This window comes from Hemicordylus capensis, chromosome 1, assembly GCF_027244095.1.
Source record: "Hemicordylus capensis ecotype Gifberg chromosome 1, rHemCap1.1.pri, whole genome shotgun sequence".
NCBI lineage: Eukaryota > Metazoa > Chordata > Lepidosauria > Squamata > Cordylidae > Hemicordylus > Hemicordylus capensis.
The window spans coordinates 422,201,515-422,221,787 of record NC_069657.1 but is presented as its reverse complement, the minus strand read 5'-3'; the positions used below and the strand labels follow the sequence as shown (position 1 = coordinate 422,221,787).

Here is a 20,273-nt window from a genome sequence, read left to right as displayed (position 1 = left end):
CCAACCCGGTTTTCCCCCATCGTGATTCATACTTGTGTAAATCTGAGTTTTCAGTAGTTGTTGCTATAATGAGCAAATACCTAGTGAAAATAACTTGGATTCCAAACTTATATTAGCAAATTCAAACATAAAACCCAGGTTTGAAAAACTAATTAGGAGCAAGCAAGCTCAACCTCATTTAAAAGGTAAATGTGCTTTATTTGTCTCTACCTAATCAGTGGCTGACATCCTGATTAACAAAGTGTGTGTTCCTAACATCAGTGAAGCGCTGGTTTGCCAAAGCGCTGGTCTGCCAAAGCATGGGCACTGTTCCACACTTGTGCAAAAGTGCAAATACTTTTCAGAGCTTGCCAGTGCTCTGGGAGCACTCTGCTAGACTGGAAACATGTTGCTTGTCCCTCAGCAATGTGTTTTTGGTCTACGCATCATTAGTCAGGATGTCAGCCAGTAGCTTTAAATGGGAGTGGGGGGAGGCTCATAGCTTTATATATTATTTTAGGGGGTCACAGTATCAAAAAGGTTTGAGAACCCCTGCTCTAGCACTCATCCATTGTGTGACAGTGACTTGTGTTACTTAACTTGGGTGGTGTGCATCAGTTTCTTCTGGGCATTTTGATCATATCACGCCAGTGCTTCATCAGCTGCACTGGCTGCCAGTCTGTTTCTGGACCCAATTCAAAGTGCTGGTTTTTACCTTTGGAGTCCTAAACGGCTTGGGACCAACTTACCTGAGAGAGTGGTAGACCCCGTATGTCCTGACTCAGACCTTAAAATCTTCTTCTGAGACCTGTTCTGAGGGCCCCTGCTGAATTGAGGTGAGGTGGGTGGCTACTAGGGCCTTCTTTGTGGTAGCAGTCCAATATGGAATTCGCCTGGCGTCATCACTCTGTTCTTTTAGATGTCAGATGAAGACCTTTCTGTTCACTCAGCCTTTTTTAAAAAAACTGATTTAAAAAAAAGATGTACAATTATGTTTTGTATTATTTTGTTTTTTGTTTTTATTGGATGTGTTTTAATATTGTGTTGTGAGCTGCCCAGAGAAGAGTTTGTTGTGGGCTGGCTAACAAATAACATGTATTATTATTAGAATGGGCGATGCAGTTGTGTTGCAGGCTGATACTGTATAACTAAATTGCATAGCATTTCTGTGGTATGAGTTCACATTCATGCTATAAAGAAAACAGATACATCTCCATGTTAGTGCTATAGCAATAGCAATAGCACTTACATTTATATACCGCTCTATAGCCGGAGCTCTCTAAGCAGTTTACAATGATTTAGCATATTGCCACCAACATTCTGGGTACTCATTTTACCGACCTTGGAAGGATGGAAGGCTGAGTCAACCTTGAGCCCCTGGTCACGATCAAACTTGTAACCTTCTGGTTACAGGGCAGCAGTTTTACCACTGCGCCACCAGGGGCTATAATTGTTTAATAATTGTTTAATTGTTTAAAGGGGCTGCCTTTGTACGTAGTCCGGAAACTTCGGTTGGTTCAGAACGTGGCAGCCAGGTTGGGCTCTGGGTCATCTCGGAGAGACCATGTTACTCCTTTACTGATGGAGTTACACTGGCTGCCAATAGGTTCCCGGACAAAATACAAAGTGCTAGTTATAACTTACAAAGCCCTAAACGGCTTAGGCCCTGGGTATCTAAGAGAGCGTCTTCTTCATTATGAGCCCCACCGCCCACTGAGGTCATCTGAGAAGGTCCGTCTCCAGTTACCGTCAACTCGTTTGGTGGCTACACAGAGACGGGCCTTCTCGGTTGCTGCCCCGAGATTGTGTGGAATGCACTCCCTGCTAAGATACGATTCTCCTCATCTCTGGCAATTTTCAAAAAACACCTGAAAACCCATCTTTTCACCCAAGCTTTCTCAGCTTCCTAAACTTTGGGGGTTTTAACATCTGGTTTATTTTAAAATTGAAAACCAGATTTTGGGTTTTTAATCACTGTAATTGTTTAATTGTTGTTTTAAAATGCTTTTAAATTGTTAATTGTTACATTGTTTTTAATTTGTTTTAGCTCTTTACTGTTTTAGTGGTTTGTTTTAATTGTAAACCTCCCTGAGCCATTTTGGAAGGGCGGTATAAAAATCAAATTATTATTAATAATAATAATAAATAATATGTTCTTTAGCAGATTAGAAACAGAATTCACTGGGTTCATCTTCCTTTACAAACCCATTCAAGTGAATAGATGCTGCAGAAGATTCCATAACCCCATTTTAATAGGGATTGTGGAAATGTTAGACCTCAGCAAGGATCAGACTCCAGGTAGTTAAGTTCCAAGTCCCAAGTTGGTCTAGCCTGTTGCCCCAAGGGGGACAGAAGCAGGTACATGGTCCCAAACAGACAACAGATGGTTAGGGCGGCAGAAGCAAGTCAAGATATAAGGCAGCAATTGGGGGAAGTCAATAGCTGTTTAGGCAGTGTCCTCACACTAGAGCTGAGTTGCTCAGTTCAAGATCTGAAGCTAGTGCTTTATAGGATTTGGTAGGCCAGGATTGACCCATGTGGCCAACCAGGAACAATGTGGCAAATTGAGGTAATCACCCCAGATGCACCTTTGCAGGACCCTTATTCAGGGTGCCAGAAAGTGCAGGAAGGAGCCTGGATCAGCTGCCTAGGATCTTTCATTATTGAGTAGCAGGAGGGCTTTCTTCCTTTGCTTCCACTGACTCTCCTTCCCATGTTTGGAGGGAAGGAGACCCAGTGGAAGCATGGGTCAGAAAGTGCTGCTGATGATGCCAGCTTAGTAGCAAGGGAACATGGAAGAGAAGTGACTTCTTCTGTCAACCTCAGACGTGGACAAACATCAAGCCAATGTGGTGTAGCAGTTAGAGTGTTGGAATAGGAGTGGGGAGACCTGAGTTCAGTTTCCCATTCATCCATGAAATTCACTGGGTGTTTCTGGGCCAGTCACTTATCTCTTAGAGTAGCCTACATTACAGGATGGTTGTGGGCATAAACATAATCATGTTCGTCTGTTCTCCTCGGAGGAAGAGTGGGCTATAAATGTAAAAATAAAGTTGCCACTGAGTCTAGCTGGCTGGATGCTCAGGTATGCCAGAACTGCAGTCTAGACAGCACTCTCACATCCTGGAGCTCAGTCTACCAGGCTTGATGTAGAAGTGGAATGGTGGCAGTACAGAAGGTAAAGACCTGGAGCCAGACTTCTAGAAGCCCCAATTTGAGACCACCCCCATCACCCGCACTGTGCATCAAGAGAACTTCAGTGGATTTTCCCCATTTTACTTGTGAATAAGGCCTGATTAAGCTGTAGAGTTTAATTGTGGTTAATGTGTTTACAACAAACAGTTGGTTTAATTGAGCCTTGCAAATCGATCTACAGAATGTATCAACCCACATATACCTGTTAATCGTTTGTGACAAAGAACTAATTTTTGTAAACCAGGTGCTGGTCACCTGGAGGCAATCCTTACCTACTAGATGTAACTAGATGAATGACTCTTCAGACCTCGGTATAACCATGGACCAGAATCCAGCAACTTCTCATTGAAGTCAGTGATGTTTAAGCATGCAGAACTGTGGTCGATTGTGTCCTCCATGCCTGACTTTTAACTGCATTTCACATTTAAAATAGATTAGAAAAAGAAAAAGGAATACAGTATATTACCATAGGCACCATTTTGAAGATATCTAATTACAACAGTTGCTTCTCTAACTTAACACAGTCAGATAATTTATCACTTGGAAAATCACTTGAAAAGCCTTGCAGAAGCCACGGGATGCACACAGATTATTTACAACGCTATTCTAAGCATGGGGCATTTAACTTCAATTAAAATACACTTTTTACATTGTGTGATTAATTATTTAATTTATCAATACATATCAAATTGCAGTTGAGACATGATGCAGGTTTGGTGGTCTTTCTCCACACCAAACTTCCCTGAAAAGGTTCTACCATGACACAGAGTAAATTGTCTGATTGGCATGATGAACCACATAAACTATTTGCTGTGCTTTCGGGTGGGCTGTGGGGTTGAGACTGCCTTGGTCGGCCTGATGGATGATCTCCAATTCCAGATGGTGTTGCTTGGAGACTATTGCTCTGAAAAGCGAGAGCTAAAGTGTTGAGTTCCACAAGGCTCCATACTGTCTCCAATGCTTTTTAACATCTACATGAAACCGCTGGGAGAGATCATCAGGAAGTTTGGTCTGGGACGCTATCAATATGCTGATAACACCCAGATCTATTTTTCCATACCAACTTCATCAGGAAATGGCATGACCCCCTTAAGTGCCTGCCTGGAGGTGATATTGGGCTGGATGAGGGATAACAGACTGAGGTTAAATCCAAGCAAGACGGAGGTACTGTATGTAGGGGGTCGGGATCCGAGAGATGGCTTAGATCTGCCTGTTCTGGATGGGGTTACCCTCCCCCTGAATGACCAGGTTCGTAGTCTGGGAGTGCTCCTGGATCCCAAACTCTCCCTGGTCTCTAAGATTGAGGCTGTGGCCAGGATTGCTTTTTATCAGCTTCAGCTGTTACGCCAGATACATCCATTCTTGGAGATTAGTGACCTTAAAACAGTAGTACATATGCTGGTAACCTCTAGGCTTGACTACTGTAATGCACTCTACGTGGGGTTGCCTTTGTATGTAGTTTGGAAACTGCAATTCGTACAGAATGCTGCAGCCAGACTGGTCTCTGTGTTTACCCGAAGGGACCATATAACACAAATTCTAAAATAACTGCTCTGGCTGCCGATAGGTTTCCGAACAAAATGCAAAGTGCTAATTATTACCTATAAGGCCCTTAACGGCTTAGGTCCAGGGTATTTAAGAGAGCGTCTTCTCGGTCATGAACCTTGTCACCTATTAAGATCATCTAGAGAGATCCGACTACCGGTGCTGCAATCTCGTTTGGTGGCAACTCAGAACTGGCCCTTTTCTGTGGCTGCCCCAGGGCTTTGGAGCCCGCTCCCTGCTGAAATAAGAGCATCTCCTTCTCTGTTTGCTTTTAGGAGGACCCTGAATACGCACTTGTTTTCCCAGAACTTCAACTGAAATTGTATTTTTAAATTTTTTAACGTGTTTTTAGCTATAATTTTTATCTTTTTATGAATTTTAAATGTGTTATATTGTATGTTTTAATTTTGTAAACTGCCTAGAGATTTTTATACTAGGCGGTATATAAATTCAATAAACAAACAAACAATTTGCTGTGCAAAGAAAGCTACCATGCTGAGCAATTTGAAGTGGCCTCCAGATGTCTGCCATTCCATGAGCAACTGTATGAACCAGAGTGTAGCCTGGTTCAGATGCTCATTGACAACCCCCTGCTGCACTACTTGTGAGAGTGAATGGGTTGATGGCAGACTTGCTGTCTGGCTAGGATCAAGTCAGGATTCTAGTTGTATGAACTGTATGTACATACATTCAGAGTGCGGCCTTCCTGATTCAACCTGAGTGGGATCTAAAATTAACTGAGATGATATTAAAACATTTGTGAGCGTGCATATGTGCAGACACCTTAGAAGGAACACTGCTCCATTCCCCCCCACCCCAAATGCTTAGGCATGCTCATACAACTGGTGTCTTGTGTGATTCCTGTGGGTCATGAGCCTCCCATGATGTGTGCATCCATAAGAACATGCCTTGTTGGATCAGGCCCAAAGCCCATCTAGTCCAGCATCCTGTTTCGCACAGTGGCCCACCAGATGCCGCTGGAAGCCACAGGGAGGAGTTGAGGCCATGCCCTCTCTCCTGCTGTTACTCCCCTGCAACTGGTACTCAGAGGCATCCTGCCTTTGAGGCTGGAGGTGGGCTTTAGCCCTCCAACTAGTAGCCCTTGATAGATCTCCCCTCCATGAAGTTATCCAAACCCCTCTTAAAGCCATCCAGGTTGTTGGCTGTCACCACATCTCGTGGCGGAGAATTCCACAAGTGGATTATGCGTTGTGTGAAAAAGTACTTCCGTTTGTTGGTCCTAGAGTTCCATGGTGTGCTAGATTCCCATGGTGTCCTAGACATTCCATGAGAATGGAGAATTAATGTTAGGAGAGCTGGTCTTGTGGTAGCAAACATGACTTGTCCCCTTAGCTAAGCAGGGTCTGCCCTGGTTGCATATGAATGGGAGACTTGATGTGTGTGCACTCTTAAGATATTCCCCTTAGGGGATGGAGCCGCTCTGGGAAGAGCAGAAGGTTCCAAGTTCCCTCCCTGGCATCTCCAAGATAGGGCTGAGAGAGATTCCTGCCTGCAGCCTTGGAGAAGCCGCTGCCAGTCTGTGAAGACAATACTGAGCTAGGTGGACCAGGGGTCTGACTCAGTATATGGCAGCTTCCTATGTTCCTATGACATCCATGGTGTGCTCCTGTGAGCACAGACCTGGCTCGTGTGTATTAGACCAGACTGGGCTGGCATGGTACAACTAAGATTCAGTGTTGCACCTGGACATGGCTCTGGCTCTTTTCAGCAAGCCATTATTTCTCGGTCTTAATTCCTTGTCTGTAAAATGGGAATACTAGCAAACTACTGATAACATCTGTCAGTCATGCAAATGATTAAAAAAAATAACAACACAGTACAGCATTTAGGCCATTAAGAGCTATGTGAATAATAATGTTCTGGTTAAGTAACTGAAATGCTATATTGGGAAGAGTATTTACTGCTTAAACAATTAGGGTAATTTCACCATGATAAAAGGAAACCCACTGTTTACCAATATATAATACTGTATCACAGAGGAAGCTGCCACTGAAAGTTATTTGAAGAAACTGTAACAAGCTAGGAACTGCTGTTGTCATTAGTCATTTTCTCTAATATGAAATATGAGAAACCACAAATAATAGTGTCAGAGCAATGCTGAGGCCTGGCTAGAACTCATAAATATATAATTATTAAGACAGTAGCTTGCATTGTTTTAAAAAGATCAGACAAACTCATGGAAGATAGGTATTTCAGTGGTTATTAAGCTATAATAGGAGCCATAATTAAAAGCCATAATGGAGGAGAGCTGGTCTTGTGGTAGCAAGCATGAATTGTCCCCTTTGCTAAGCAGAATCCACCCCTGGTTTGCATTTGAATGGGAGACTACATGTGTGAGCACTGTAAGATATTCCCCTTAGGGGATGGGGCTGCTCTGGGAAGAGCACCTGCATGTTTGCATGCCGAAGGTTCCAAGTTCCCTCTCTGGCATCTCCAAGATAGGGCTGAGAGAGACTCCTGCCTGAAACCTTGGAGAAGCCACTGCCAGTCTGTGTAGACAATACTGAGCTAGATGGACCAATGGTCTGATTCCATTTAAGGCCGCTTCCTATGTTCAGAAAGTGGATAGAACAGCCTGCCACAACCTGTGGTTTGCCAAGGTGTACACAACCCAACAGCCATGTATTGTAGCTTGCCAGATTCTTGATAACTCTCCTGATTCTGCGTTCCTAACCAGGCAGCTAAACAAGGTTTATTGAGCTTTTGGTGGACCATTTATGGTTAATAGACTGTTTTTCACTTGGTGGGTCACAGAAGTTGTGATCTAAAATGTTGGGTTTGAATATTCAGCCATGAATTTCACCAAATGTCCTCAGGCAAGACTTTCGCAACCTAATTCATAGGTTTGTTGAACAAAGATAATTCCCTTTAAGATCTTTTGGGCAAGATCAAGCGTATCAATAAAACCATCCAACTATAGGAGCTCGAACTTGTGCAGGCTGAGGGTGGGGTGAAGTAACTGCAGTGCTTTGTGATAGAACAGCTTGTTTATGCTTTTGAAAAGTATTAACTTCTGTAGTATCATAGTGGTACAGGTTGAGTATCACTTATCCGGGCATCCGAAATCTGGAATGCTCCAAAATCCGGACACCGCTCACTCACTCACAGATTCCCAATTTTGCTGCTTTTAAACATGCAGTCAAAACTTATTTAGGCGAGTAGGGTTGTGGGTATGCCAGTCTCTCTGTTGTTGGTGGCTGGCAAGAGGTAGCTAGGGGAAGGGGAGGCGGAAGCATGCTTCCCCACCTTCTCCACAATAGGCCTGCAGGCTTTGCTGCTCCCAGACACTGCCAAACAGCTGATCGGCGGCATCCATGTGCTCTGGAGGCCTTCCTCCAGCCAGGCGCCAGCAAACACGGGTTCTGCGGCAGTGTTGTGGGCGGCCCAGAGTGGGCTCGCAGGGCGGGTAGCTGAGACACCCTCAGGACTCATGTGAAGCACTCTGGGGGAGTCTTGCCATGCCAATAAAAGGGCCGTAATGGAGGCAGGTAGGATCAAGGAAGCAGAGTGGAGAAGAGAGACTTAGAGAGAGAGAAAATAAAATACAGTAACGTGTTTAGACTTTGATCCCATGTCCAAGATATCTCATTATGCAAATATTCCAAATCTGGAAAAGTCCAAAATCCAGAACACTTCTGATCCCAAGCAGTTCGGATAAGGGGTACTCAACCTGTATAGGCATTTGCTAATTAAATCATTTAGTGGATGATGGGGAAATTTCACATACTGCACAGGATCAGACATGAAGCGGAACCATGGTTTGTTTGTTTTGTTTGTTTGTTTTGTGTGTGTGTGTGGTTTTTTGGGGTTTTTTTAAACAGTTGTTAGTTTGTCTGAAGCCACACAAGTCAACAAACGATGGTTTATTTCAGCCAATCAAACCACAAGCTGAACCTAGGATTTGAAGTTGGTTAGTTTGTCCTAACTGTGGCCTTGCATGATATATGAAGCCAGAATTGTGATTTAGTCTTGGCTTGTTTTAGTAGCTCCACCCTCCCAAGGCTCTTGCATAGAGAGAAGCAATCCTAGATTATGGAAGGTAAGGAAAAGGGACAGGACCTGGACAAACCATTATATGATGAAACAACCCAAAATTTGGTTATTGTGGTGTCAATGTTGTGCTTCCTCTTGATGACTGAACCTTCCCACTGTGTGTGTGCTTTCTTTCCAGGAAAACATTATTACTTGGCTTTAGATGTAAGACATGTATCAGATTGTTACTTAGAAATGGTCTCCTCCATTTCTGTGTCACGATGCCTGCAGACCTGATAATGAAAATGTTTTTCTATAGGAGATATGATTTTCAAACTTCGAAAAATGGGACATAACAGAAATTGCCTTTGTCTGGTTAGTGTCGTTTAAAATAAAATAATGCCAAAAAAAAAAAAAAAACCCCAAAAAAAACCCTCAAAACCAATAAACTAAGCATTCAAAAGTGCATAGTCCGATTTTCATCCATATTTTTAGTAGTCCTGGTCTGAACCTGATTTGGAAAATAAATTAATTGTGACAAAGGGAAATGAATCCCTTAATACCATAAGTGCTCTGAATGAATAGGAAAAGTGCTGTATGCATATTTAAAAACACTGTTTTTAATAACAGTTTTAGATTAGATTATGCTAGAACTAGCCATTAAAATATTTCTATGCTGTTTTTCTCAAAGCTTGAAAGTAGTTTACATCATTTTTAAAAAGCCAACCAAACACAATTTCAGTGCAAGGCGTCATATAACTTAGTGGGTCCTTTGACTTGGATGGGAGAAATTAATTGACTGAAGTTGAACAAAGGTTTGAGGGGTGCACAGGGTTTCTCCTCACATCTAATATTTTGTTCACCACTGTCAAGTGGGGCTGGATTTATCCTCACCCAACATTGCCCTTGGACAAAGTGCATTTCTGGCCTGTAACTAGCCATTGCTAAGGGATACAAGGTATGCTTCTTAAGGAGTGATCTAACCATTGCCTCCTTGAAGCAAGGGGACACTTTACATCTCCCTCAATGATGCATTTATGATATTAAATAGACCAACAATCTGCTTGTTAGATAGAAGCAGCCAAATCAGGCAAGGATCCTGAGAACAAGTGGTAGGACACACCACCCCAAGTAGCTTGTCCACATCCTTAGGAATCTCAGATTGAAACTGATCCAATCTAATACTGCAAGAGGGATTGCTGGACACCTCCTTCATAGACCTTGAAGAAATAGTGGAGTCCAAGTTGGCCCAAATACAGGAGATTTTATCCACAAAGAACCCATTAAAAGCATTACAGCAGAACAAATTCTCTGGGGACTGATTCAAAACAGAAAGGAACAGAAATAAACCTGGGATAGCTCTGTGAATGCGAACCTCTAGACACAATGCGTGCGGACCAAAATTGTTGTTTTGCCGCATGCACCACTGCCGCATAAACCATCAAATTGGTCCTCAGCCTGAGGCAGATTCAACCTGAGGCACCAGGGTGAGACCCGGGTTCAAGAATACTCCCAAGCTACAAACCTGTTCTTTCTGGGTGAGTGTAATCTCATTCAGAACAGGAAGTTCCATCCCATCTTGAAATTATGACCCCCAACAGTGAGCACCCTCCATCTTGCTTGGATTCAGCTTCAATTTTTTCTCCATCATCCACCCCATTACTGCCCATATACAGGCTTTTAAGGAGCTAATGCCATTTCCTGATGTTGATGACAAGGAGAAATAGATTTGTGTATTGTCAGAATACTGATAACACCCAGCACCAAATCTCCTAATGACCTCACCCAGCGGTTTCATGTAGATGATGCATTGGTGAAGAAGCATTGGTGACAGAATGGAGCCCTGAGGGACTCCATATAGTAGCTCCCATTTAGAAGAGCAATCATCACCAAGAGTGCCATCTGAAATCTACCCGAGACATAGGGGTAGTGCCTCCTATCCTCAAATCCAAAACAGAAGGATACCATGTTGATGCCGGGTTTTGAGTAGAATGGGTAATTAAGAGTGGGAGAATACACTGCTGATGGGTGCAGGGGCGCGCACCGGGAATGTGCCCTGTTGACACAGTCTGAGCCTGTGTGCAGTTGTCCGTGGCTGAAAACTTGTTCTTGTAAATATAGTGGCTCCCCTGGGTCCCCCACCCCCATGATCTGTGTGAGGACTGCTGAGTTTTGTTGTGGTTGAAAGTATCAAGGCAGTGTATATGCACATGCATTCAATGTGGGGGCTTCCAAATTTTGCCTGAGTGAGAGTGTGTGGACAGTGAAAGGCTTGTGGGCATTTGAGTGTCCACACAACTTAAAGGGAGCAATGATGTCCTGCCTCTTTTGCAGCTGGCAATAAGCAGACATGCTCGACTACAGCAAGAGGGAGCTGAGAGTGACTTATTATTTTATTATTATTTATTTATTATTAAAAAATTTATACCGCCCTTCCAAAAGGCTCAGGGCAGTTCTGTCTGCAGCCTTGGTCAATGTACAGTTAGCTTAGCATTTGAATGGGCAACTGGGTGCATGTACTGTAAGGAATGGGGCTGCTCCCATGTCTGTCAGAGTTATTGAAGTTCAGAATGGTTTTTAAAAAAAAAATCTGGCAGGAAGAGTCAGTGCTTTTGTCCCTCACAGTTCTTCGTTTTGGCCCCCCATCCCCTCCTCCCTCTCTGTTCTGCAGATAGTGGTTCTGCTTGGCCCCAGTGTGGGGCATCCCGACATGCTGGCAGCAGGATGGGCGGAGAGGAGGACTGTCCACCATCCTCTCTGAAGCGTCCTCTCTGCCACCTTGCGCCTGTTCTCTGTGTTCCTCCCCTTGCCTATTTACACTCACCATTGATCGCTGTAGAGAAGGCACTGTTGTGTCCTGCTCGCCCCCACCAGCCCCCTCACTCGGCCAAGCTCCGCCACCTCCTTCTATTGTCCAAGGTTCCAATCCTCTTCCTCTTTCACCACCGCCAGCTCCCACAGCCACCGAAGCCTACAATCCTCCTCGCCACCACCAGCTCCCTCACCCGGGCCACTGGCTCCTGCCCTACATGCTGCTCCACCGCCCACCAAAACTGCTTACTCCCTCAGTTGGTCAAGCCTCCATCGATGGCGGCAGCTCCCTCAGTCAGCCGGTCAACCGCCCATCCAAACTACTTGCTGCCTGCGTGTCCGGAACTCTCATGAGAGTTGCACCACTCATGTGATTTCTGGTGGAACGGCACATCTAAGAGAAATAAGTGTAAAGAAGATAAATTTATCTACTCTGCAATCAAGAACATCTTCCAGCCAGTAACAGTTGCATTGCAACTGTCCTTAACCATCACAGGCTTCTCCTCTCTATCTGCATATGGAATCCCCTCTACCCAATCTCCATGATGCTTCTGCTCTCACAGGCTCTTCCTCCCTATCTGCATATGGAGTCTCCACTGCCCAATCACCATAATGCTTCTGCTTGTGAACTCTTGCAAGAGCTGCCACACATGGGTTTAGCCACGGATACACCTAAGCGAAATATAGATATTATTTTTTATATTATTTTCATTAGGTACTCTGTGGGTCCCCAATCTGCAAAGACAGGAGGCAATATACATAATTTATCACATATTAATAAATAAATTAAACTTTCTCCCTAATGATTGTGTGCGCTTATCTATCTATCTATCTGGTCTATTCACACTATCCCCAGCAATTTGGTACAAAATGCAGGAGGAGGACCCATATGTGCCCAGTGCACACACATTGCGAAAAGTTCCAGTGTTTGTGTGTCGCCCAAACCTGCCATATTGGGTGGAGAACGTTGGGTTCTTTCCTGTGCCCAACACTCTCCGTCTAATTTCTAACCAAGAATTGAAGTTGGCTGGTGAAAGTTGGCCATAGGAAGGAACCCGACATTCTTCACCTGACGCTGGAAAGTTGGTTGGACATGTCGGGAATGTGTCGGCAAGTCGGAGGTGTCACGAATGCGTGCACACCAGGCACCGCTGGTTTTTCCTCCTGAACTTTGTACCGACTTGCTGGGATAGTGTGCACTGAGCCAGAGAGAGAGAGCACACACTATCTTTAGGGGCAGCACAGGGAAAGCTGTGTTTTACAAGAGGATTCCAATATGCCTAGCCCACAGAGAGATTTAAAGAGTGGGACTTGTATGTCTCAGAAGTGGAAGATGCCCAATTGGCCTGTTACACAAAAAGCACAAATACCAGCAGTGGGAGTCATCACTTGTGCCTTCTTTCCCCTCAGGGAAAGAAGTGGTCCTGAATGAGAGCCATTCATTTCTTTTACAGGAAATTCAAGGATGCAGATGGTACCACCATTGGGATGAGGCCATAACTGGGCCTAAGCCCTTGCAACTGGTGATCTAGTTGCAGTAGTAGAAGGGAACTTTATTCTAGATCAATGGGGATGTCTCCTAAATCCTCAGATAGTATTTTTACTAGTATTAACCCATTAAACAGCTCACCATTAGATAGTGTTGCCATTTTTTCATCCTAGTTTGTTTAGAAACTCTGTTTAAAAATTCACGTTTCCCTGGCAGAGCAAAAACACTCTTCCATTGGCTGAGGTGATTATGCCATCAACACTGCTCAAACTCTCTGCAGCCTTCTGCAGCAGGGAGGAGTGACTGAGTTATGTGGACTTGTTTTGTGTCGATTCCTGACAATGACTGGGAAAGAATTTGTAAAAGGAAAGGGAGGTTACTGGAGCTAGCCTTGGAGAAGCCGCTGCCAGTCTGTGTAGACAATACTGAGCTAGATGGACCCAGTGGTCTGACTCCACCCAAAAGGTGGAGCTTTTGGCAGCTTCCTATGTCCCAAAATATCCTAGCACAACTTAATATGAAAATTAGAAGGAAACCTGTCGGTTTCAGAGAGCTTGCTTGCCAGGCTCTCTGATATAAAATTGCCTTACCTGGCATTGGAAAGCCTCAAGGAGGGGATGGAGCCAGTTCCCCATGGGAAGCTGTCCCAAAATCTTGGTGCCTCTAGCCCTATTCAGACATTATACTGAGTGTGTGTGTGTAGGTGTCTGTGTGTGTACAGGCTTTTGGACACAGCCATACATGAATTCATTTTAAAAGTAAACCTGAATACAGTTTCCCTCAAAAAGAGGGTACAGATAGGAAATATACTCATACACATGCATTGAACATGATGTGTGAATAACTGCATTTGTGTTAAAATCTGTGTGTGCACTCATTGTACACAGTTGGTACATGTATCAAACACAGCATCTGAATAGGGCTAGTGCTTTCTGATTATCCTGTCCTGTGTAACTTCTCCACCGTAGCTCAGATGATAAGGGGACCAGAAGATGTATCTTGGAGGAAGATCCTAAGCTACAGGTAGGTTTATATGGATGGGTGGCCGTTCTTTTATACTGTGATTCCCTCTGTTTTATCTGTTGTGGTTAGCTGCTCCAGGAGGATATACCCTAAAGGCCATAAATAAATAAACTGTAAGTAAATAAGGAGGTGGTCCTTGAAAGCCTAGGTGAGTGTTACATTTAGCTTTCCACTTTCTGTGGAATTATTTACACTTACTAACACTCTGAACTTGCATAGTTGCTTTGTTCTTCGCTGTACCTCAGCCCTTTTGTAGATGAACATCCACTAACTTCTCAACCCACTAAATGCATCAGATTCATTTAGGTTGTTGCATCTGACATCTCAGTCCCCTTTCCCTTCTTCCCTGCCCTTTGGAGAACCCATTAGGATTGGAACAGGCAGGAGGAAGAGGGACTCAGCTTTGGTCTTGTGCTGTCCTCCTCTTACTCCTTTCTTTCCCACTGAGTAGAAACAAGAACCGGAGTATAGGTTGTCCTCCTTGGCTTATGCACATGTATGTGTTTCATATGTCTGGTAGAAGATTTCAGAATTGACTTGCATAGTTTCAAGATTCATAGTAAGTGAAAGCATTACCTAAAAAATATTCTTAACAAAACCACATTATTCCTCTTTGAAAGAGGAAGGACAGTTCTTTAGAATAAGATTTAAACAGCTATGCCACCTCCACAAAGAAGCTGCATTTGCTGTGTTCAAAATGCTTCTTTAGGATATGGCTCTTAAAAATCCTCATATGAGATATGAGTAATGCAGATCCTTTTATTTGCTTAAATTGAATTTGTCAAGACACAATCAAAAATGAGTAAAGAAAAAGGGTTACAGTTAAGATGGGTTTATCATCATGTTCTTAATTGTAAAGGATAGCATTTTAATTCCTATTAAATAATTTTTAATGGAAAGAGAAGAGGGATCAAAACAAGCATCATAGCCATTATTTCCTGCATAATAATTTCTATTGGGATAGTCCAATTCCAGTAATTCACATATAATTGCCGGTGCTTGTTAAATGTCTCAATCTCATGAATGTTTCTTTTCCATAGTTGTATAACAACTTATTGAACAGCATAATACTCCAAACATTCCTCTTCTAATCAGCCGTGGTTTGCAACTAATTATGCTAACAGCTGCCTTTAGTTAACCATCACATAATGCTGGTCCTTGCAGGTGACCTAACAAGACTGTACTACAGGCCTTGACACATTTTTCTTTGGATTTAGGAGGCAGACAGTGGACACTTGACAAAATTACTAGACTTAGTGACGGACGTTGTGAGTGTATGGAGAGAGTAAATTGACTTCTCTATATCCTCTTTACAAGAAACATACTTAGAACAGAAATGGGGCTGTCTGGAACAATTAAAGATTTTATTAAATAACTTTACTTCTGAATATCCCAGTCTAGGGGCCATGCCTCCCAGGCATCTCAGATCTGCCAAGCACTGCTGTACTGGATTCACTGGGGCCTCACCCAATGGCTGTTCTAATAGTCGGGAATGTCGTATTAGCTCTAGGTGTACATCATGTTGTGAGCAGTTTTCTCTCTAATTTTTTTTTCATCTGAGTGCGGAATGAGTTTTGTTCTGGGCAGCAGTATCAAGGCAATGTGCGCACACATGCATTCAGATTAGGGCCTTCCTGATTCCACCTGAGCAAGATCTAAAATTAACTGAGTGGACATCAAGAAACGTGTGAGCGCATGCACGCGCGCACACACACGCACACACACACACACACACAGCCCTTAGAGGGAACACAGGTTGGGAGTGCTGAGCAACCAAGTAGCAAACCTGCTTATTTATGGTCCCAAGCACCTTTGAATCCCCCTGTTGCCAAAGTCCCAGCTCTTCCATCTTGACAGGTCTTAGAAGAGACACATATGCAGCCCTTGCCATTTCTAACTGAACTGTACTTACCCTTTCTCTCCTGAGGTGGCTGCTTGCATGGTGTGTTGTACTTAAGTTCCAGTATCCAAGCACAAAGCATACATGTTTTGTTTGCATCTATATGAACCTGCCTTATAAATGAGTCAAGACAATTGGTCCGTCTAAACCAGGCCTGCTCAACTTCGGCCCTCCTGCAGATGTTGGCCTACAACTCCCATAATTCCTGGCTACAGGACCCTGTGGCTGGGGTTTATGGGAGTTGTAGTCCAAACACAGCTGGGGGGCCTAAGTTGAGCAGGCCTGGTCTAAACTAGTATTGTGCAATCTGACTGGCAATGGCTGTCTTGGATCTCAAGTAGTGGTCTTTCCCAGCTCCCATGCATGAGACCCTTTTAACTGGAGATGCACCTTCTACATGCCAATTATGCACTCTGAATCATAGCTCCTCCCTCAAAAGGGAACACACCTGTATAAGTTCTTCCTTTTAAAATATACGTAGAAAGAGAGCCAATCCATTTGCAATCTTGTAATAAAGTGAGAAGCTGTATTCAGTACACATGTGTACCTTTAAGATATATTTTGTATTTGAGTGCAGAACATAACATAAGAAGCGGTCCCTGGCCTGCACCAAGCCAAATAGGTGGGTTAGAGTGTTGATAGCAGGAGTGATGGAGGAAAGATGAAACGGTGGATGTAGACGCTGCAGCAGAGCAGTAATGGAGAGGTGACAGACAGAATGTTGGGTTAGGGGATATAGTGCTGGGAAGTTGTTGAGAACACTCAGAATCTTGAGGAATTTTTTTGACCATTTTTTAAGGCAGTGGCCTACATCCAGAACATGATTGCACTAAATCAGGCCTGCTCAACATTGGTCCCCCAGCTGTTTTGGGACTACTTCCATAATCCACAGCCACAGTGGCCAATAGTGGCCAGGGATTATGGGAGTTTTAGGCCAACATCTGCAGGAGGGGCGAAGTTGAGCAGTCCTGCGCTAGATGCAGCCCAATGCTGTTGCACAAAGAAAGGAAGATTTGTTTCAGGCTCAATTTTGCACTAGTGGAAGATGTTTGTGATGTTGCACAAGTCACGTGGTACGAGTGTTTTGTGTGTCCCAGAAAAGGTCTTCCACTAATGGTTGTGCAACATAATGGAGAACCACAGAGTCACATGGCTCTACAAACTAATTAAGTTTATGCAGCTTCTCTCATTGTGCCAGTGCAACACTAGTCAGGATGTCAGCCTTATTATCTGAACAATGTGTGTGGTGTTTGTGTTTTATAAGCTGTTTAAAAATAAAAAATAAAAAAATGTTTTCTGGGACTTTTTAGAGGCAGTATCTGTCTGTAGATCCAGAAATGGGGCGGGGGAGGCCATGAAATATATCAGTGTCCTGAGAAAAGGAAGAGAGCATTAGAAATGGAATGTGGAAAATTCAAGATGATCAGGATCTGAAAATGCTAACTTGGTATCTCTTCCCTTATGAAATCAAGACAGCTCAGGCCCCCTCAGCAAGGGGAAGAGAGCATGCAACTTCTTCTCAATCTGGGTCGTTCCAATCTTAAAATGATAAAGAAGCTTTTAAAGACCTTTATCAACTAGAACCTCATTCAGACAGGAAAAATTAAACATTGCCTTAGTTCTGAAAGAAAAACTTAGCATATGACCAAGAGGCATATTACAATTATTATTATATTCTTTGATTTTATTTTATTTTTAATCCCTAACTTTTCATCCTTTCATTGACATGTGATGTGTCAGTTGCTTCATCACAGGTTATGGGATATAATGGGAATTTTTAAAAAAAAGATTTGTTGGTATCTGTTTATTAAATCGGATAAAACAGGTGCTGTCAGTAAGTGGCTTAATGAACTTTGTGCCGGGGGAGGGGGGCGGCAGGGTGTTTGCTGACTGGATAGGATTGCACTCCATCCTCAGGAGCAAATTCACAGCTTAGGGCACTGTTAGATCTGGCCCTTCTGTTGGATGCTCAAAATATGCCCAGGGCACAAAGTGCACTTCATCAGCTTATTTATTTGTTACACTTAGATCCTGCCTGCAGCCATGGGACTTAAGGTAGCTTACATCTGGCTCCCAGGTGGGCATTCATCCAGGCACTGACAAGACTGAGGCCTGCTTGGCTTTAGCAAAATGGCTATGTCATAACTCAGACCATGTACTAGGCCAAGGTTAGGGACATAGGAAGCTGCCTGATCCTGAGTCAGACAATTGGTTCTTCCAGCTCAGTATTGTCTACTAGGGGTGTGCACAGAGCCTCGGCGGGGAGGCTTGAAGGTGGCGGGGGTGCCACTTTAAGACCGGGGGAGGGTGCACTTACCCCTCCCGCCGCTTTCCCCCTGCCGGCGTCCGTTTTTGTAAAAGCTCATCGGGGCGGCAGCGTACCTCCCTGCCGCCCCATTGCCTGGATATAACCGGAAGTCCCCGACACACCGGCACATCAGGGACTTGCGGTTATATCCGGGCAATAGGGCCTTGATGAGCTTTTATAAAAACGGATGCCGGCAGCAAGAGGGGTAAGTGCACCCTCCCCTGCTCTTAAAGCAAAACATCCCCTGCCATCGAACTGGTTTGGAGGCCCATAAAGGGCCTCCGAGCTGTTTCCATGCACATCCCTATTGTCTACACTGACTGAAAACAGTTCTCTAGTGTTTCAGGCAGGAGTGTTTCTCCAGCCTTACTTGGAGATGCCAGGGATTGAACCTGCAACCTTCTGCATGCCAAGCAGATGCTATGGCCTCCCTGTTAGGTTAGACTGATGTACTAGCTAACCCCTCCCAGGCAGAGTTGGCTTGTTTAAAGTTATCCACACTCTGGTAACATTCAGGTTAGATCACTGTGAGATATTGTACATAGGGCTGCCCTTGAAGGCAATTCAAAAATCTTACTTTGTTCAGAATGTGACAGTCAACAAGGATACACCACTCTGGATTTTAAAATATCTGTGTTGGCTTCCAGTGAGTTTTTAGGCTCAATTTAGCATGTTTGTTTTGATTTTTAAAGCCCTAAACAGATTGAGAATGGGATGTCTGACAGACCATCTTTTCCTGTATGTCTGCCGAAAACAAAAGCTCTGCTTTGGAGGCCCTCCTCTAGGTTTTCACACCAGGTGAATTAGTTGTGGCTCCTAGGGAGAAGATTTTCCAGTGGTTCCTCACACGCCGAATGTTCTCCTGGACTGGTGACAGAAGCACCAGTGCTTTTATCCATCCAAGATCAAGCTTTGATCTTTGTTATCTGCACCTTTTACTAGTGTGTGTTTTTTTAATTGCTGCTCACATTAGTTTTATACATCTTTATGCAAAGATAAATCCATTTTAATTTATATTTCATTACTGTTTGTGTTGTATATTATGGTTTTATTTCTGTAAACTGCTTTTAATGTTCTTAATAGAAAAACGCCATAGAAATGCTTTAAATACATTGGTAATATTTTAGGTGTTGGACTGTTTTTGTTTAAAATCTAGAAACTGCTATACAATTTGTACTTCTAACTACTGTGCTTAAATACCAAGGTTTACAGTTGAATGTTGCCTATTTTTAAAAAAATTAGATACAGAGGCTTCACTCAGTAAAGGAGACTTTAGACAATCAGAAAGTAACATTGGCCTTTTGTTTGTATGATAGTAAATGTATCTTAATTATGTTTAAACTACTCTAGACATCTGTGTTAAACAAAAGAAGGTTTTGTTTTCTTTTATCCCTAGTACCAAGGTCAATTCCCTGATTTTTCAGAGTTTCTTGTTTCGTTTTAAAGTTCAAACATAAACTTGGTTGGCTATGCATTACCATCCCTGACGACACTGAAGATTAATCAGTGGCAGAACTGATTGATGTGTTAGGGCAGGGGGCTTCAACCTTTATATTTTTTTAAAAATGTCCCTTTCTGTCTGAAATCCCATAGAGGTAGAGGGATGCGTGTATAATATGTGGGGGATGGGGGAGTGAGTTATTAGACAGACTATTACAGTCAGTGGCTTACATCCAGACTAAGTTACTCATAAGCTCTCCCATGGAAACTAATTTATTATTATTTATTTAAAATATTTATATCCCACTCCTCCAGTGCACTACTGCTCGGGGCGGCTCACAACAATAAGATAGACACAGATACAATAAAAGTAATAAAATTAACTTCTTTTTTTAAAAGTCAGATTAAAAACCACAATTATTAGGTTCAAATTAAAACTGAAAATTATAAAAAGCTAAAGAAGCTAAAAACCTACCAGATATAACAAAACAATAATGGAACATTAAAAAGCCTCCTTAAAAAGGTATGTTTTGAGATGTTTTCTAAAAACACTGAGGGAGGGAGCATGGTGAAGCTCTTCAGGGAGGGTG

General features: G+C 43.2%; 1 protein-coding gene across 9 annotated transcripts in view; it reads left to right on the top strand.

Moving 5' to 3' along the window:
- TRERF1 (transcriptional regulating factor 1) overlaps positions 1-20,273 on the top strand; it is a 117,483-nt gene that overhangs the window by 60,494 nt on the left and 36,716 nt on the right. The window contains exon 1 of one of the 9 annotated variants that reach the window (XM_053310896.1): positions 17,879-17,990. The exons of the other annotated variants lie outside the window; for them this stretch is intronic. The gene's annotated coding sequence lies outside the window, so the exon portion shown is untranslated. Of the gene's footprint in view, positions 1-17,878; positions 17,991-20,273 lie in introns of those variants that run through there. 9 annotated transcript variants of the gene reach the window in all.